The following is a 15,328-nucleotide window of genomic DNA, read 5'->3' as shown; positions in this document are numbered from 1 at the left end:
GTCTCTGTGAGCTTCTCAGTGACATTCAGCCATCCAGGTATCCCGCCTGCAGTAGACAGAATGTGGCAATGGAACGCTGGCTGCGCGTGTCATAATAGGCTCTGAGCCTTTATATACCTGCGCACAGCAGCAGCCACCTTCAGTCTGCTGCTGGACAGCCAGCAGCAGCAGCAGCAGGAGAGGTAATTAATCAGCAACCCTCCTGCTAAGGGTAGACAGCTGCTCGTTCCACCCCCCCCCCCCGCCTTAATTGGTTCTCCTCCCTTCCAACGGTGTTGAGGCGGGTGGGAACAGCCGGGGGTTGAGGGTACTGTGCTAAAAGAGGTGGAGTTATGCAGATCTAAAACGCGTGGATTGCAGCAGCAGCAAGCCGAAAAGTGCAGGCATGTGAGGGATCTAGAGGTTGACAGCATGTCTTCTTAACGGGAGTCCAGGTGGCCATCTCCACAAATGGACTTTTCAGAATCCTTGGGTGGCACCGTAGTCGGAAACCAATTCTGGTTATCGCTTCTCGGCCTTTTGGCTAAGATCAAGTGTAGTATCTGTTCTTATCAGTTTAATATCTGATACGTCCCCTATCTGGGGACCATATATTAAATGGATTTTTAGAACAGGGAGATGGAAAAAGAGCTTGCTCTGTCCACTCCACGCATTGACCTGGTATTGCAGTATCTCCAGGACCGGTGCACCCCTTCTTTAATGCAGTTTCTAAAATCAGAAAGAATTGAATTCAATGCTTTTTGTTCATTTTGCTTGTTTGTCGGATTTTGGGATGGACTCTTTGGCTTTGCTTTTCTTCTCCTCATTGGATTTTTCATGTTAAAAGTTGCAGAAGCCAGATGACAAGCTCATTTTGGTTCAACTTCAGCAACTGTGCATTGCATTGCCATGTAATGTAATGTAATGCAATGCTATCTATCTAGCTCTCCCTCTATACTTCCTTTTGGATAAACAGACATATTAGGCAAGCATTTTGGAGCTTTCACCTAAATAACTACAGGTGGTGAGATAAGCTGCACAATATAATTGACCTTTCAGTATATTGTTGCACACACACCATCTATTTAGCAAATGCCCTTGTTATCAACAGCAGCCTTTTAAACTCACCTGAGCTAACAGGTATGTGAGCTGGTTACTCTGCTGCGCTTAAAATTTCTTTTTTGGTTTGCTACAATGCCTTTTCTGAAACGTTGTCTCCCTCTGCTGGAACACTGACTTCTTTCATTTAATGCCTGCAGACTATAAAAGAGAAACCAACCCAAAAAGTTTGGTTGATTAGTCTGTGGCATTCTTTTAAACTGTTGCTTATGGCGGTCTCTGTGAGCTTCTCAGTGACATTCAGCCATCCAGGTATCCCGCCTGCAGTAGACGGAATGTGGCAATGGAACGCTGGCTGCGCGTGTCATAATAGGCTCTGAGCCTTTATATACCTGCGCACAGCAGCAGCCACCTTCAGTCTGCTGCTGGACAGCCAGCAGCAGCAGCAGCAGGAGAGGTAATTAATCAGCAACCCTCCTGCTAAGGGTAGACAGCTGCTCGTTCCACCCCCCCCCCCCGCCTTAATTGGTTCTCCTCCCTTCCAACGGTGTTGAGGCGGGTGGGAACAGCCGGGGGTTGAGGGTACTGTGCTAAAAGAGGTGGAGTTATGCAGATCTAAAACGCGTGGATTGCAGCAGCAGCAAGCCGAAAAGTGCAGGCATGTGAGGGATCTAGAGGTTGACAGCATGTCTTCTTAACGGGAGTCCAGGTGGCCATCTCCACAAATGGACTTTTTAGAATCCTTGGGTGGCACCGTAGTCGGAAACCAATTCTGGTTATCGCTTCTCGGCCTTTTGGCTAAGATCAAGTGTAGTATCTGTTCTTATCAGTTTAATATCTGATACGTCCCCTATCTGGGGACCATATATTAAATGGATTTTTAGAACAGGGAGATGGAAAAAGAGCTTGCTCTGTCCACTCCACGCATTGACCTGGTATTGCAGTATCTCCAGGACCGGTGCACCCCTTCTTTAATGCAGTTTCTAAAATCAGAAAGAATTGAATTCAATGCTTTTTGTTCATTTTGCTTGTTTGTCGGATTTTGGGATGGACTCTTTGGCTTTGCTTTTCTTCTCCTCATTGGATTTTTCATGTTAAAAGTTGCAGAAGCCAGATGACAAGCTCATTTTGGTTCAACTTCAGCAACTGTGCATTGCATTGCCATGTAATGTAATGTAATGCAATGCTATCTATCTAGCTCTCCCTCTATACTTCCTTTTGGATAAACAGACATATTAGGCAAGCATTTTGGAGCTTTCACCTAAATAACTACAGGTGGTGAGATAAGCTGCACAATATAATTGACCTTTCAGTATATTGTTGCACACACACCATCTATTTAGCAAATGCCCTTGTTATCAACAGCAGCCTTTTAAACTCACCTGAGCTAACAGGTATGTGAGCTGGTTACTCTGCTGCGCTTAAAATTTCTTTTTTGGTTTGCTACAATGCCTTTTCTGAAACGTTGTCTCCCTCTGCTGGAACACTGACTTCTTTCATTTAATGCCTGCAGACTATAAAAGAGAAACCAACCCAAAAAGTTTGGTTGATTAGTCTGTGGCATTCTTTTAAACTGTTGCTTATGGCGGTCTCTGTGAGCTTCTCAGTGACATTCAGCCATCCAGGTATCCCGCCTGCAGTAGACAGAATGTGGCAATGGAACGCTGGCTGCGCGTGTCATAATAGGCTCTGAGCCTTTATATACCTGCGCACAGCAGCAGCCACCTTCAGTCTGCTGCTGGACAGCCAGCAGCAGCAGCAGCAGGAGAGGTAATTAATCAGCAACCCTCCTGCTAAGGGTAGACAGCTGCTCGTTCCACCCCCCCCCCCCGCCTTAATTGGTTCTCCTCCCTTCCAACGGTGTTGAGGCGGGTGGGAACAGCCGGGGGTTGAGGGTACTGTGCTAAAAGAGGTGGAGTTATGCAGATCTAAAACGCGTGGATTGCAGCAGCAGCAAGCCGAAAAGTGCAGGCATGTGAGGGATCTAGAGGTTGACAGCATGTCTTCTTAACGGGAGTCCAGGTGGCCATCTCCACAAATGGACTTTTCAGAATCCTTGGGTGGCACCGTAGTCGGAAACCAATTCTGGTTATCGCTTCTCGGCCTTTTGGCTAAGATCAAGTGTAGTATCTGTTCTTATCAGTTTAATATCTGATACGTCCCCTATCTGGGGACCATATATTAAATGGATTTTTAGAACAGGGAGATGGAAAAAGAGCTTGCTCTGTCCACTCCACGCATTGACCTGGTATTGCAGTATCTCCAGGACCGGTGCACCCCTTCTTTAATGCAGTTTCTAAAATCAGAAAGAATTGAATTCAATGCTTTTTGTTCATTTTGCTTGTTTGTCGGATTTTGGGATGGACTCTTTGGCTTTGCTTTTCTTCTCCTCATTGGATTTTTCATGTTAAAAGTTGCAGAAGCCAGATGACAAGCTCATTTTGGTTCAACTTCAGCAACTGTGCATTGCATTGCCATGTAATGTAATGTAATGCAATGCTATCTATCTAGCTCTCCCTCTATACTTCCTTTTGGATAAACAGACATATTAGGCAAGCATTTTGGAGCTTTCACCTAAATAACTACAGGTGGTGAGATAAGCTGCACAATATAATTGACCTTTCAGTATATTGTTGCACACACACCATCTATTTAGCAAATGCCCTTGTTATCAACAGCAGCCTTTTAAACTCACCTGAGCTAACAGGTATGTGAGCTGGTTACTCTGCTGCGCTTAAAATTTCTTTTTTGGTTTGCTACAATGCCTTTTCTGAAACGTTGTCTCCCTCTGCTGGAACACTGACTTCTTTCATTTAATGCCTGCAGACTATAAAAGAGAAACCAACCCAAAAAGTTTGGTTGATTAGTCTGTGGCATTCTTTTAAACTGTTGCTTATGGCGGTCTCTGTGAGCTTCTCAGTGACATTCAGCCATCCAGGTATCCCGCCTGCAGTAGACGGAATGTGGCAATGGAACGCTGGCTGCGCGTGTCATAATAGGCTCTGAGCCTTTATATACCTGCGCACAGCAGCAGCCACCTTCAGTCTGCTGCTGGACAGCCAGCAGCAGCAGCAGCAGGAGAGGTAATTAATCAGCAACCCTCCTGCTAAGGGTAGACAGCTGCTCGTTCCACCCCCCCCCCCGCCTTAATTGGTTCTCCTCCCTTCCAACGGTGTTGAGGCGGGTGGGAACAGCCGGGGGTTGAGGGTACTGTGCTAAAAGAGGTGGAGTTATGCAGATCTAAAACGCGTGGATTGCAGCAGCAGCAAGCCGAAAAGTGCAGGCATGTGAGGGATCTAGAGGTTGACAGCATGTCTTCTTAACGGGAGTCCAGGTGGCCATCTCCACAAATGGACTTTTCAGAATCCTTGGGTGGCACCGTAGTCGGAAACCAATTCTGGTTATCGCTTCTCGGCCTTTTGGCTAAGATCAAGTGTAGTATCTGTTCTTATCAGTTTAATATCTGATACGTCCCCTATCTGGGGACCATATATTAAATGGATTTTTAGAACAGGGAGATGGAAAAAGAGCTTGCTCTGTCCACTCCACGCATTGACCTGGTATTGCAGTATCTCCAGGACCGGTGCACCCCTTCTTTAATGCAGTTTCTAAAATCAGAAAGAATTGAATTCAATGCTTTTTGTTCATTTTGCTTGTTTGTCGGATTTTGGGATGGACTCTTTGGCTTTGCTTTTCTTCTCCTCATTGGATTTTTCATGTTAAAAGTTGCAGAAGCCAGATGACAAGCTCATTTTGGTTCAACTTCAGCAACTGTGCATTGCATTGCCATGTAATGTAATGTAATGCAATGCTATCTATCTAGCTCTCCCTCTATACTTCCTTTTGGATAAACAGACATATTAGGCAAGCATTTTGGAGCTTTCACCTAAATAACTACAGGTGGTGAGATAAGCTGCACAATATAATTGACCTTTCAGTATATTGTTGCACACACACCATCTATTTAGCAAATGCCCTTGTTATCAACAGCAGCCTTTTAAACTCACCTGAGCTAACAGGTATGTGAGCTGGTTACTCTGCTGCGCTTAAAATTTCTTTTTTGGTTTGCTACAATGCCTTTTCTGAAACGTTGTCTCCCTCTGCTGGAACACTGACTTCTTTCATTTAATGCCTGCAGACTATAAAAGAGAAACCAACCCAAAAAGTTTGGTTGATTAGTCTGTGGCATTCTTTTAAACTGTTGCTTATGGCGGTCTCTGTGAGCTTCTCAGTGACATTCAGCCATCCAGGTATCCCGCCTGCAGTAGACGGAATGTGGCAATGGAACGCTGGCTGCGCGTGTCATAATAGGCTCTGAGCCTTTATATACCTGCGCACAGCAGCAGCCACCTTCAGTCTGCTGCTGGACAGCCAGCAGCAGCAGCAGCAGGAGAGGTAATTAATCAGCAACCCTCCTGCTAAGGGTAGACAGCTGCTCGTTCCACCCCCCCCCCCCGCCTTAATTGGTTCTCCTCCCTTCCAACGGTGTTGAGGCGGGTGGGAACAGCCGGGGGTTGAGGGTACTGTGCTAAAAGAGGTGGAGTTATGCAGATCTAAAAAGCGTGGATTGCAGCAGCAGCAAGCCGAAAAGTGCAGGCATGTGAGGGATCTAGAGGTTGACAGCATGTCTTCTTAACGGGAGTCCAGGTGGCCATCTCCACAAATGGACTTTTTAGAATCCTTGGGTGGCACCGTAGTCGGAAACCAATTCTGGTTATCGCTTCTCGGCCTTTTGGCTAAGATCAAGTGTAGTATCTGTTCTTATCAGTTTAATATCTGATACGTCCCCTATCTGGGGACCATATATTAAATGGATTTTTAGAACAGGGAGATGGAAAAAGAGCTTGCTCTGTCCACTCCACGCATTGACCTGGTATTGCAGTATCTCCAGGACCGGTGCACCCCTTCTTTAATGCAGTTTCTAAAATCAGAAAGAATTGAATTCAATGCTTTTTGTTCATTTTGCTTGTTTGTCGGATTTTGGGATGGACTCTTTGGCTTTGCTTTTCTTCTCCTCATTGGATTTTTCATGTTAAAAGTTGCAGAAGCCAGATGACAAGCTCATTTTGGTTCAACTTCAGCAACTGTGCATTGCATTGCCATGTAATGTAATGTAATGCAATGCTATCTATCTAGCTCTCCCTCTATACTTCCTTTTGGATAAACAGACATATTAGGCAAGCATTTTGGAGCTTTCACCTAAATAACTACAGGTGGTGAGATAAGCTGCACAATATAATTGACCTTTCAGTATATTGTTGCACACACACCATCTATTTAGCAAATGCCCTTGTTATCAACAGCAGCCTTTTAAACTCACCTGAGCTAACAGGTATGTGAGCTGGTTACTCTGCTGCGCTTAAAATTTCTTTTTTGGTTTGCTACAATGCCTTTTCTGAAACGTTGTCTCCCTCTGCTGGAACACTGACTTCTTTCATTTAATGCCTGCAGACTATAAAAGAGAAACCAACCCAAAAAGTTTGGTTGATTAGTCTGTGGCATTCTTTTAAACTGTTGCTTATGGCGGTCTCTGTGAGCTTCTCAGTGACATTCAGCCATCCAGGTATCCCGCCTGCAGTAGACAGAATGTGGCAATGGAACGCTGGCTGCGCGTGTCATAATAGGCTCTGAGCCTTTATATACCTGCGCACAGCAGCAGCCACCTTCAGTCTGCTGCTGGACAGCCAGCAGCAGCAGCAGCAGGAGAGGTAATTAATCAGCAACCCTCCTGCTAAGGGTAGACAGCTGCTCGTTCCACCCCCCCCCCCCGCCTTAATTGGTTCTCCTCCCTTCCAACGGTGTTGAGGCGGGTGGGAACAGCCGGGGGTTGAGGGTACTGTGCTAAAAGAGGTGGAGTTATGCAGATCTAAAACGCGTGGATTGCAGCAGCAGCAAGCCGAAAAGTGCAGGCATGTGAGGGATCTAGAGGTTGACAGCATGTCTTCTTAACGGGAGTCCAGGTGGCCATCTCCACAAATGGACTTTTCAGAATCCTTGGGTGGCACCGTAGTCGGAAACCAATTCTGGTTATCGCTTCTCGGCCTTTTGGCTAAGATCAAGTGTAGTATCTGTTCTTATCAGTTTAATATCTGATACGTCCCCTATCTGGGGACCATATATTAAATGGATTTTTAGAACAGGGAGATGGAAAAAGAGCTTGCTCTGTCCACTCCACGCATTGACCTGGTATTGCAGTATCTCCAGGACCGGTGCACCCCTTCTTTAATGCAGTTTCTAAAATCAGAAAGAATTGAATTCAATGCTTTTTGTTCATTTTGCTTGTTTGTCGGATTTTGGGATGGACTCTTTGGCTTTGCTTTTCTTCTCCTCATTGGATTTTTCATGTTAAAAGTTGCAGAAGCCAGATGACAAGCTCATTTTGGTTCAACTTCAGCAACTGTGCATTGCATTGCCATGTAATGTAATGTAATGCAATGCTATCTATCTAGCTCTCCCTCTATACTTCCTTTTGGATAAACAGACATATTAGGCAAGCATTTTGGAGCTTTCACCTAAATAACTACAGGTGGTGAGATAAGCTGCACAATATAATTGACCTTTCAGTATATTGTTGCACACACACCATCTATTTAGCAAATGCCCTTGTTATCAACAGCAGCCTTTTAAACTCACCTGAGCTAACAGGTATGTGAGCTGGTTACTCTGCTGCGCTTAAAATTTCTTTTTTGGTTTGCTACAATGCCTTTTCTGAAACGTTGTCTCCCTCTGCTGGAACACTGACTTCTTTCATTTAATGCCTGCAGACTATAAAAGAGAAACCAACCCAAAAAGTTTGGTTGATTAGTCTGTGGCATTCTTTTAAACTGTTGCTTATGGCGGTCTCTGTGAGCTTCTCAGTGACATTCAGCCATCCAGGTATCCCGCCTGCAGTAGACGGAATGTGGCAATGGAACGCTGGCTGCGCGTGTCATAATAGGCTCTGAGCCTTTATATACCTGCGCACAGCAGCAGCCACCTTCAGTCTGCTGCTGGACAGCCAGCAGCAGCAGCAGCAGGAGAGGTAATTAATCAGCAACCCTCCTGCTAAGGGTAGACAGCTGCTCGTTCCACCCCCCCCCCCGCCTTAATTGGTTCTCCTCCCTTCCAACGGTGTTGAGGCGGGTGGGAACAGCCGGGGGTTGAGGGTACTGTGCTAAAAGAGGTGGAGTTATGCAGATCTAAAACGCGTGGATTGCAGCAGCAGCAAGCCGAAAAGTGCAGGCATGTGAGGGATCTAGAGGTTGACAGCATGTCTTCTTAACGGGAGTCCAGGTGGCCATCTCCACAAATGGACTTTTCAGAATCCTTGGGTGGCACCGTAGTCGGAAACCAATTCTGGTTATCGCTTCTCGGCCTTTTGGCTAAGATCAAGTGTAGTATCTGTTCTTATCAGTTTAATATCTGATACGTCCCCTATCTGGGGACCATATATTAAATGGATTTTTAGAACAGGGAGATGGAAAAAGAGCTTGCTCTGTCCACTCCACGCATTGACCTGGTATTGCAGTATCTCCAGGACCGGTGCACCCCTTCTTTAATGCAGTTTCTAAAATCAGAAAGAATTGAATTCAATGCTTTTTGTTCATTTTGCTTGTTTGTCGGATTTTGGGATGGACTCTTTGGCTTTGCTTTTCTTCTCCTCATTGGATTTTTCATGTTAAAAGTTGCAGAAGCCAGATGACAAGCTCATTTTGGTTCAACTTCAGCAACTGTGCATTGCATTGCCATGTAATGTAATGTAATGCAATGCTATCTATCTAGCTCTCCCTCTATACTTCCTTTTGGATAAACAGACATATTAGGCAAGCATTTTGGAGCTTTCACCTAAATAACTACAGGTGGTGAGATAAGCTGCACAATATAATTGACCTTTCAGTATATTGTTGCACACACACCATCTATTTAGCAAATGCCCTTGTTATCAACAGCAGCCTTTTAAACTCACCTGAGCTAACAGGTATGTGAGCTGGTTACTCTGCTGCGCTTAAAATTTCTTTTTTGGTTTGCTACAATGCCTTTTCTGAAACGTTGTCTCCCTCTGCTGGAACACTGACTTCTTTCATTTAATGCCTGCAGACTATAAAAGAGAAACCAACCCAAAAAGTTTGGTTGATTAGTCTGTGGCATTCTTTTAAACTGTTGCTTATGGCGGTCTCTGTGAGCTTCTCAGTGACATTCAGCCATCCAGGTATCCCGCCTGCAGTAGACGGAATGTGGCAATGGAACGCTGGCTGCGCGTGTCATAATAGGCTCTGAGCCTTTATATACCTGCGCACAGCAGCAGCCACCTTCAGTCTGCTGCTGGACAGCCAGCAGCAGCAGCAGGAGAGGTAATTAATCAGCAACCCTCCTGCTAAGGGTAGACAGCTGCTCGTTCCACCCCCCCCCCCGCCTTAATTGGTTCTCCTCCCTTCCAACGGTGTTGAGGCGGGTGGGAACAGCCGGGGGTTGAGGGTACTGTGCTAAAAGAGGTGGAGTTATGCAGATCTAAAACGCGTGGATTGCAGCAGCAGCAAGCCGAAAAGTGCAGGCATGTGAGGGATCTAGAGGTTGACAGCATGTCTTCTTAACGGGGGTCCAGGTGGCAATCTCCACAAATGGACTTTTCAGAATCCTTGGGTGGCACCGTAGTCGGAAACCAATTCTGGTTATCGCTTCTCGGCCTTTTGGCTAAGATCAAGTGTAGTATCTGTTCTTATCAGTTTAATATCTGATACGTCCCCTATCTGGGGACCATATATTAAATGGATTTTTAGAACAGGGAGATGGAAAAAGAGCTTGCTCTGTCCACTCCACGCATTGACCTGGTATTGCAGTATCTCCAGGACCGGTGCACCCCTTCTTTAATGCAGTTTCTAAAATCAGAAAGAATTGAATTCAATGCTTTTTGTTCATTTTGCTTGTTTGTCGGATTTTGGGATGGACTCTTTGGCTTTGCTTTTCTTCTCCTCATTGGATTTTTCATGTTAAAAGTTGCAGAAGCCAGATGACAAGCTCATTTTGGTTCAACTTCAGCAACTGTGCATTGCATTGCCATGTAATGTAATGTAATGCAATGCTATCTATCTAGCTCTCCCTCTATACTTCCTTTTGGATAAACAGACATATTAGGCAAGCATTTTGGAGCTTTCACCTAAATAACTACAGGTGGTGAGATAAGCTGCACAATATAATTGACCTTTCAGTATATTGTTGCACACACACCATCTATTTAGCAAATGCCCTTGTTATCAACAGCAGCCTTTTAAACTCACCTGAGCTAACAGGTATGTGAGCTGGTTACTCTGCTGCGCTTAAAATTTCTTTTTTGGTTTGCTACAATGCCTTTTCTGAAACGTTGTCTCCCTCTGCTGGAACACTGACTTCTTTCATTTAATGCCTGCAGACTATAAAAGAGAAACCAACCCAAAAAGTTTGGTTGATTAGTCTGTGGCATTCTTTTAAACTGTTGCTTATGGCGGTCTCTGTGAGCTTCTCAGTGACATTCAGCCATCCAGGTATCCCGCCTGCAGTAGACGGAATGTGGCAATGGAACGCTGGCTGCGCGTGTCATAATAGGCTCTGAGCCTTTATATACCTGCGCACAGCAGCAGCCACCTTCAGTCTGCTGCTGGACAGCCAGCAGCAGCAGCAGCAGGAGAGGTAATTAATCAGCAACCCTCCTGCTAAGGGTAGACAGCTGCTCGTTCCACCCCCCCCCCCCCCCTTAATTGGTTCTCCTCCCTTCCAACGGTGTTGAGGCGGGTGGGAACAGCCGGGGGTTGAGGGTACTGTGCTAAAAGAGGTGGAGTTATGCAGATCTAAAACGCGTGGATTGCAGCAGCAGCAAGCCGAAAAGTGCAGGCATGTGAGGGATCTAGAGGTTGACAGCATGTCTTCTTAACGGGAGTCCAGGTGGCCATCTCCACAAATGGACTTTTCAGAATCCTTGGGTGGCACCGTAGTCGGAAACCAATTCTGGTTATCGCTTCTCGGCCTTTTGGCTAAGATCAAGTGTAGTATCTGTTCTTATCAGTTTAATATCTGATACGTCCCCTATCTGGGGACCATATATTAAATGGATTTTTAGAACAGGGAGATGGAAAAAGAGCTTGCTCTGTCCACTCCACGCATTGACCTGGTATTGCAGTATCTCCAGGACCGGTGCACCCCTTCTTTAATGCAGTTTCTAAAATCAGAAAGAATTGAATTCAATGCTTTTTGTTCATTTTGCTTGTTTGTCGGATTTTGGGATGGACTCTTTGGCTTTGCTTTTCTTCTCCTCATTGGATTTTTCATGTTAAAAGTTGCAGAAGCCAGATGACAAGCTCATTTTGGTTCAACTTCAGCAACTGTGCATTGCATTGCCATGTAATGTAATGTAATGCAATGCTATCTATCTAGCTCTCCCTCTATACTTCCTTTTGGATAAACAGACATATTAGGCAAGCATTTTGGAGCTTTCACCTAAATAACTACAGGTGGTGAGATAAGCTGCACAATATAATTGACCTTTCAGTATATTGTTGCACACACACCATCTATTTAGCAAATGCCCTTGTTATCAACAGCAGCCTTTTAAACTCACCTGAGCTAACAGGTATGTGAGCTGGTTACTCTGCTGCGCTTAAAATTTCTTTTTTGGTTTGCTACAATGCCTTTTCTGAAACGTTGTCTCCCTCTGCTGGAACACTGACTTCTTTCATTTAATGCCTGCAGACTATAAAAGAGAAACCAACCCAAAAAGTTTGGTTGATTAGTCTGTGGCATTCTTTTAAACTGTTGCTTATGGCGGTCTCTGTGAGCTTCTCAGTGACATTCAGCCATCCAGGTATCCCGCCTGCAGTAGACGGAATGTGGCAATGGAACGCTGGCTGCGCGTGTCATAATAGGCTCTGAGCCTTTATATACCTGCGCACAGCAGCAGCCACCTTCAGTCTGCTGCTGGACAGCCAGCAGCAGCAGCAGCAGGAGAGGTAATTAATCAGCAACCCTCCTGCTAAGGGTAGACAGCTGCTCGTTCCACCCCCCCCCCCCGCCTTAATTGGTTCTCCTCCCTTCCAACGGTGTTGAGGCGGGTGGGAACAGCCGGGGGTTGAGGGTACTGTGCTAAAAGAGGTGGAGTTATGCAGATCTAAAACGCGTGGATTGCAGCAGCAGCAAGCCGAAAAGTGCAGGCATGTGAGGGATCTAGAGGTTGACAGCATGTCTTCTTAACGGGAGTCCAGGTGGCCATCTCCACAAATGGACTTTTCAGAATCCTTGGGTGGCACCGTAGTCGGAAACCAATTCTGGTTATCGCTTCTCGGCCTTTTGGCTAAGATCAAGTGTAGTATCTGTTCTTATCAGTTTAATATCTGATACGTCCCCTATCTGGGGACCATATATTAAATGGATTTTTAGAACAGGGAGATGGAAAAAGAGCTTGCTCTGTCCACTCCACGCATTGACCTGGTATTGCAGTATCTCCAGGACCGGTGCACCCCTTCTTTAATGCAGTTTCTAAAATCAGAAAGAATTGAATTCAATGCTTTTTGTTCATTTTGCTTGTTTGTCGGATTTTGGGATGGACTCTTTGGCTTTGCTTTTCTTCTCCTCATTGGATTTTTCATGTTAAAAGTTGCAGAAGCCAGATGACAAGCTCATTTTGGTTCAACTTCAGCAACTGTGCATTGCATTGCCATGTAATGTAATGTAATGCAATGCTATCTATCTAGCTCTCCCTCTATACTTCCTTTTGGATAAACAGACATATTAGGCAAGCATTTTGGAGCTTTCACCTAAATAACTACAGGTGGTGAGATAAGCTGCACAATATAATTGACCTTTCAGTATATTGTTGCACACACACCATCTATTTAGCAAATGCCCTTGTTATCAACAGCAGCCTTTTAAACTCACCTGAGCTAACAGGTATGTGAGCTGGTTACTCTGCTGCGCTTAAAATTTCTTTTTTGGTTTGCTACAATGCCTTTTCTGAAACGTTGTCTCCCTCTGCTGGAACACTGACTTCTTTCATTTAATGCCTGCAGACTATAAAAGAGAAACCAACCCAAAAAGTTTGGTTGATTAGTCTGTGGCATTCTTTTAAACTGTTGCTTATGGCGGTCTCTGTGAGCTTCTCAGTGACATTCAGCCATCCAGGTATCCCGCCTGCAGTAGACGGAATGTGGCAATGGAACGCTGGCTGCGCGTGTCATAATAGGCTCTGAGCCTTTATATACCTGCGCACAGCAGCAGCCACCTTCAGTCTGCTGCTGGACAGCCAGCAGCAGCAGCAGCAGGAGAGGTAATTAATCAGCAACCCTCCTGCTAAGGGTAGACAGCTGCTCGTTCCACCCCCCCCCCCCGCCTTAATTGGTTCTCCTCCCTTCCAACGGTGTTGAGGCGGGTGGGAACAGCCGGGGGTTGAGGGTACTGTGCTAAAAGAGGTGGAGTTATGCAGATCTAAAACGCGTGGATTGCAGCAGCAGCAAGCCGAAAAGTGCAGGCATGTGAGGGATCTAGAGGTTGACAGCATGTTTTCTTAACGGGAGTCCAGGTGGCCATCTCCACAAATGGACTTTTCAGAATCCTTGGGTGGCACCGTAGTTGGAAACCAATTCTGGTTATCGCTTCTCGGCCTTTTGGCTAAGATCAAGTGTAGTATCTGTTCTTATCAGTTTAATATCTGATACGTCCCCTATCTGGGGACCATATATTAAATGGATTTTTAGAACAGGGAGATGGAAAAAGAGCTTGCTCTGTCCACTCCACGCATTGACCTGGTATTGCAGTATCTCCAGGACCGGTGCACCCCTTCTTTAATGCAGTTTCTAAAATCAGAAAGAATTGAATTCAATGCTTTTTGTTCATTTTGCTTGTTTGTCGGATTTTGGGATGGACTCTTTGGCTTTGCTTTTCTTCTCCTCATTGGATTTTTCATGTTAAAAGTTGCAGAAGCCAGATGACAAGCTCATTTTGGTTCAACTTCAGCAACTGTGCATTGCATTGCCATGTAATGTAATGTAATGCAATGCTATCTATCTAGCTCTCCCTCTATACTTCCTTTTGGATAAACAGACATATTAGGCAAGCATTTTGGAGCGTTCACCTAAATAACTACAGGTGGTGAGATAAGCTGCACAATATAATTGACCTTTCAGTATATTGTTGCACACACACCATCTATTTAGCAAATGCCCTTGTTATCAACAGCAGCCTTTTAAACTCACCTGAGCTAACAGGTATGTGAGCTGGTTACTCTGCTGCGCTTAAAATTTCTTTTTTGGTTTGCTACAATGCCTTTTCTGAAACGTTGTCTCCCTCTGCTGGAACACTGACTTCTTTCATTTAATGCCTGCAGACTATAAAAGAGAAACCAACCCAAAAAGTTTGGTTGATTAGTCTGTGGCATTCTTTTAAACTGTTGCTTATGGCGGTCTCTGTGAGCTTCTCAGTCACATTCAGCCATCCAGGTATCCCGCCTGCAGTAGACGGAATGTGGCAATGGAACGCTGGCTGCGCGTGTCATAATAGGCTCTGAGCCTTTATATACCTGCGCACAGCAGCAGCCACCTTCAGTCTGCTGCTGGACAGCCAGCAGCAGCAGCAGGAGAGGTAATTAATCAGCAACCCTCCTGCTAAGGGTAGACAGCTGCTCGTTCCACCCCCCCCCCGCCTTAATTGGTTCTCCTCCCTTCCAACGGTGTTGAGGCGGGTGGGAACAGCCGGGGGTTGAGGGTACTGTGCTAAAAGAGGTGGAGTTATGCAGATCTAAAACGCGTGGATTGCAGCAGCAGCAAGCCGAAAAGTGCAGGCATGTGAGGGATCTAGAGGTTGACAGCATGTCTTCTTAACGGGAGTCCAGGTGGCCATCTCCACAAATGGACTTTTCAGAATCCTTGGGTGGCACCGTAGTCGGAAACCAATTCTGGTTATCGCTTCTCGGCCTTTTGGCTAAGATCAAGTGTAGTATCTGTTCTTATCAGTTTAATATCTGATACGTCCCCTATCTGGGGACCATATATTAAATGGATTTTTAGAACAGGGAGATGGAAAAAGAGCTTGCTCTGTCCACTCCACGCATTGACCTGGTATTGCAGTATCTCCAGGACCGGTGCACCCCTTCTTTAATGCAGTTTCTAAAATCAGAAAGAATTGAATTCAATGCTTTTTGTTCATTTTGCTTGTTTGTCGGATTTTGGGATGGACTCTTTGGCTTTGCTTTTCTTCTCCTCATTGGATTTTTCATGTTAAAAGTTGCAGAAGCCAGATGACAAGCTCATTTTGGTTCAACTTCAGCAACTGTGCATTGCATTGCCATGTAATG

At 45.3% G+C, this 15,328-nt stretch overlaps 12 non-coding genes across 12 annotated transcripts; all 12 read left to right on the top strand.

The window, feature by feature from the left end:
- Positions 1-503: 503 nt before the first annotated feature.
- LOC141194853 (U2 spliceosomal RNA) lies at positions 504-694 on the top strand. The gene has a single exon (XR_012267471.1). It is a non-coding gene; the product is annotated as a U2 spliceosomal RNA (small nuclear RNA).
- A 1,122-nt stretch (positions 695-1,816) lies between these two features.
- LOC141194852 (U2 spliceosomal RNA) lies at positions 1,817-2,007 on the top strand. The gene has a single exon (XR_012267470.1). It is a non-coding gene; the product is annotated as a U2 spliceosomal RNA (small nuclear RNA).
- Positions 2,008-3,129: 1,122 nt separating this feature from the next.
- LOC141194851 (U2 spliceosomal RNA) lies at positions 3,130-3,320 on the top strand. The gene has a single exon (XR_012267469.1). It is a non-coding gene; the product is annotated as a U2 spliceosomal RNA (small nuclear RNA).
- A 1,121-nt stretch (positions 3,321-4,441) lies between these two features.
- LOC141194850 (U2 spliceosomal RNA) lies at positions 4,442-4,632 on the top strand. The gene has a single exon (XR_012267468.1). It is a non-coding gene; the product is annotated as a U2 spliceosomal RNA (small nuclear RNA).
- Positions 4,633-5,754: 1,122 nt separating this feature from the next.
- On the top strand, positions 5,755-5,945 carry LOC141194849 (U2 spliceosomal RNA). Its single transcript, XR_012267467.1, has one exon. It is a non-coding gene; the product is annotated as a U2 spliceosomal RNA (small nuclear RNA).
- Positions 5,946-7,067: 1,122 nt separating this feature from the next.
- LOC141194848 (U2 spliceosomal RNA) lies at positions 7,068-7,258 on the top strand. The gene has a single exon (XR_012267466.1). It is a non-coding gene; the product is annotated as a U2 spliceosomal RNA (small nuclear RNA).
- Positions 7,259-8,379: 1,121 nt separating this feature from the next.
- On the top strand, positions 8,380-8,570 carry LOC141194847 (U2 spliceosomal RNA). Its single transcript, XR_012267465.1, has one exon. It is a non-coding gene; the product is annotated as a U2 spliceosomal RNA (small nuclear RNA).
- A 1,118-nt stretch (positions 8,571-9,688) lies between these two features.
- Positions 9,689-9,879, top strand: LOC141194845 (U2 spliceosomal RNA). Its single transcript, XR_012267464.1, has one exon. It is a non-coding gene; the product is annotated as a U2 spliceosomal RNA (small nuclear RNA).
- A 1,122-nt stretch (positions 9,880-11,001) lies between these two features.
- Positions 11,002-11,192, top strand: LOC141194844 (U2 spliceosomal RNA). Its single transcript, XR_012267463.1, has one exon. It is a non-coding gene; the product is annotated as a U2 spliceosomal RNA (small nuclear RNA).
- Positions 11,193-12,314: 1,122 nt separating this feature from the next.
- On the top strand, positions 12,315-12,505 carry LOC141194842 (U2 spliceosomal RNA). The gene has a single exon (XR_012267461.1). It is a non-coding gene; the product is annotated as a U2 spliceosomal RNA (small nuclear RNA).
- A 1,122-nt stretch (positions 12,506-13,627) lies between these two features.
- LOC141194841 (U2 spliceosomal RNA) lies at positions 13,628-13,818 on the top strand. Its single transcript, XR_012267460.1, has one exon. It is a non-coding gene; the product is annotated as a U2 spliceosomal RNA (small nuclear RNA).
- Positions 13,819-14,935: 1,117 nt separating this feature from the next.
- LOC141194840 (U2 spliceosomal RNA) lies at positions 14,936-15,126 on the top strand. The gene has a single exon (XR_012267459.1). It is a non-coding gene; the product is annotated as a U2 spliceosomal RNA (small nuclear RNA).
- The last annotated feature ends 202 nt before the right edge of the window (positions 15,127-15,328 follow it).

The sequence above is a fragment of the Phyllobates terribilis genome, unplaced genomic scaffold (assembly GCF_046119375.1).
Source record: "Phyllobates terribilis strain yellow unplaced genomic scaffold, ASM4611937v1 Scaffold_74__1_contigs__length_7073193, whole genome shotgun sequence".
Lineage (NCBI taxonomy): Eukaryota > Metazoa > Chordata > Amphibia > Anura > Dendrobatidae > Phyllobates > Phyllobates terribilis.
Note: the sequence above shows the minus strand (reverse complement) of the source record. Positions and strands in the feature narration are given on the sequence as shown.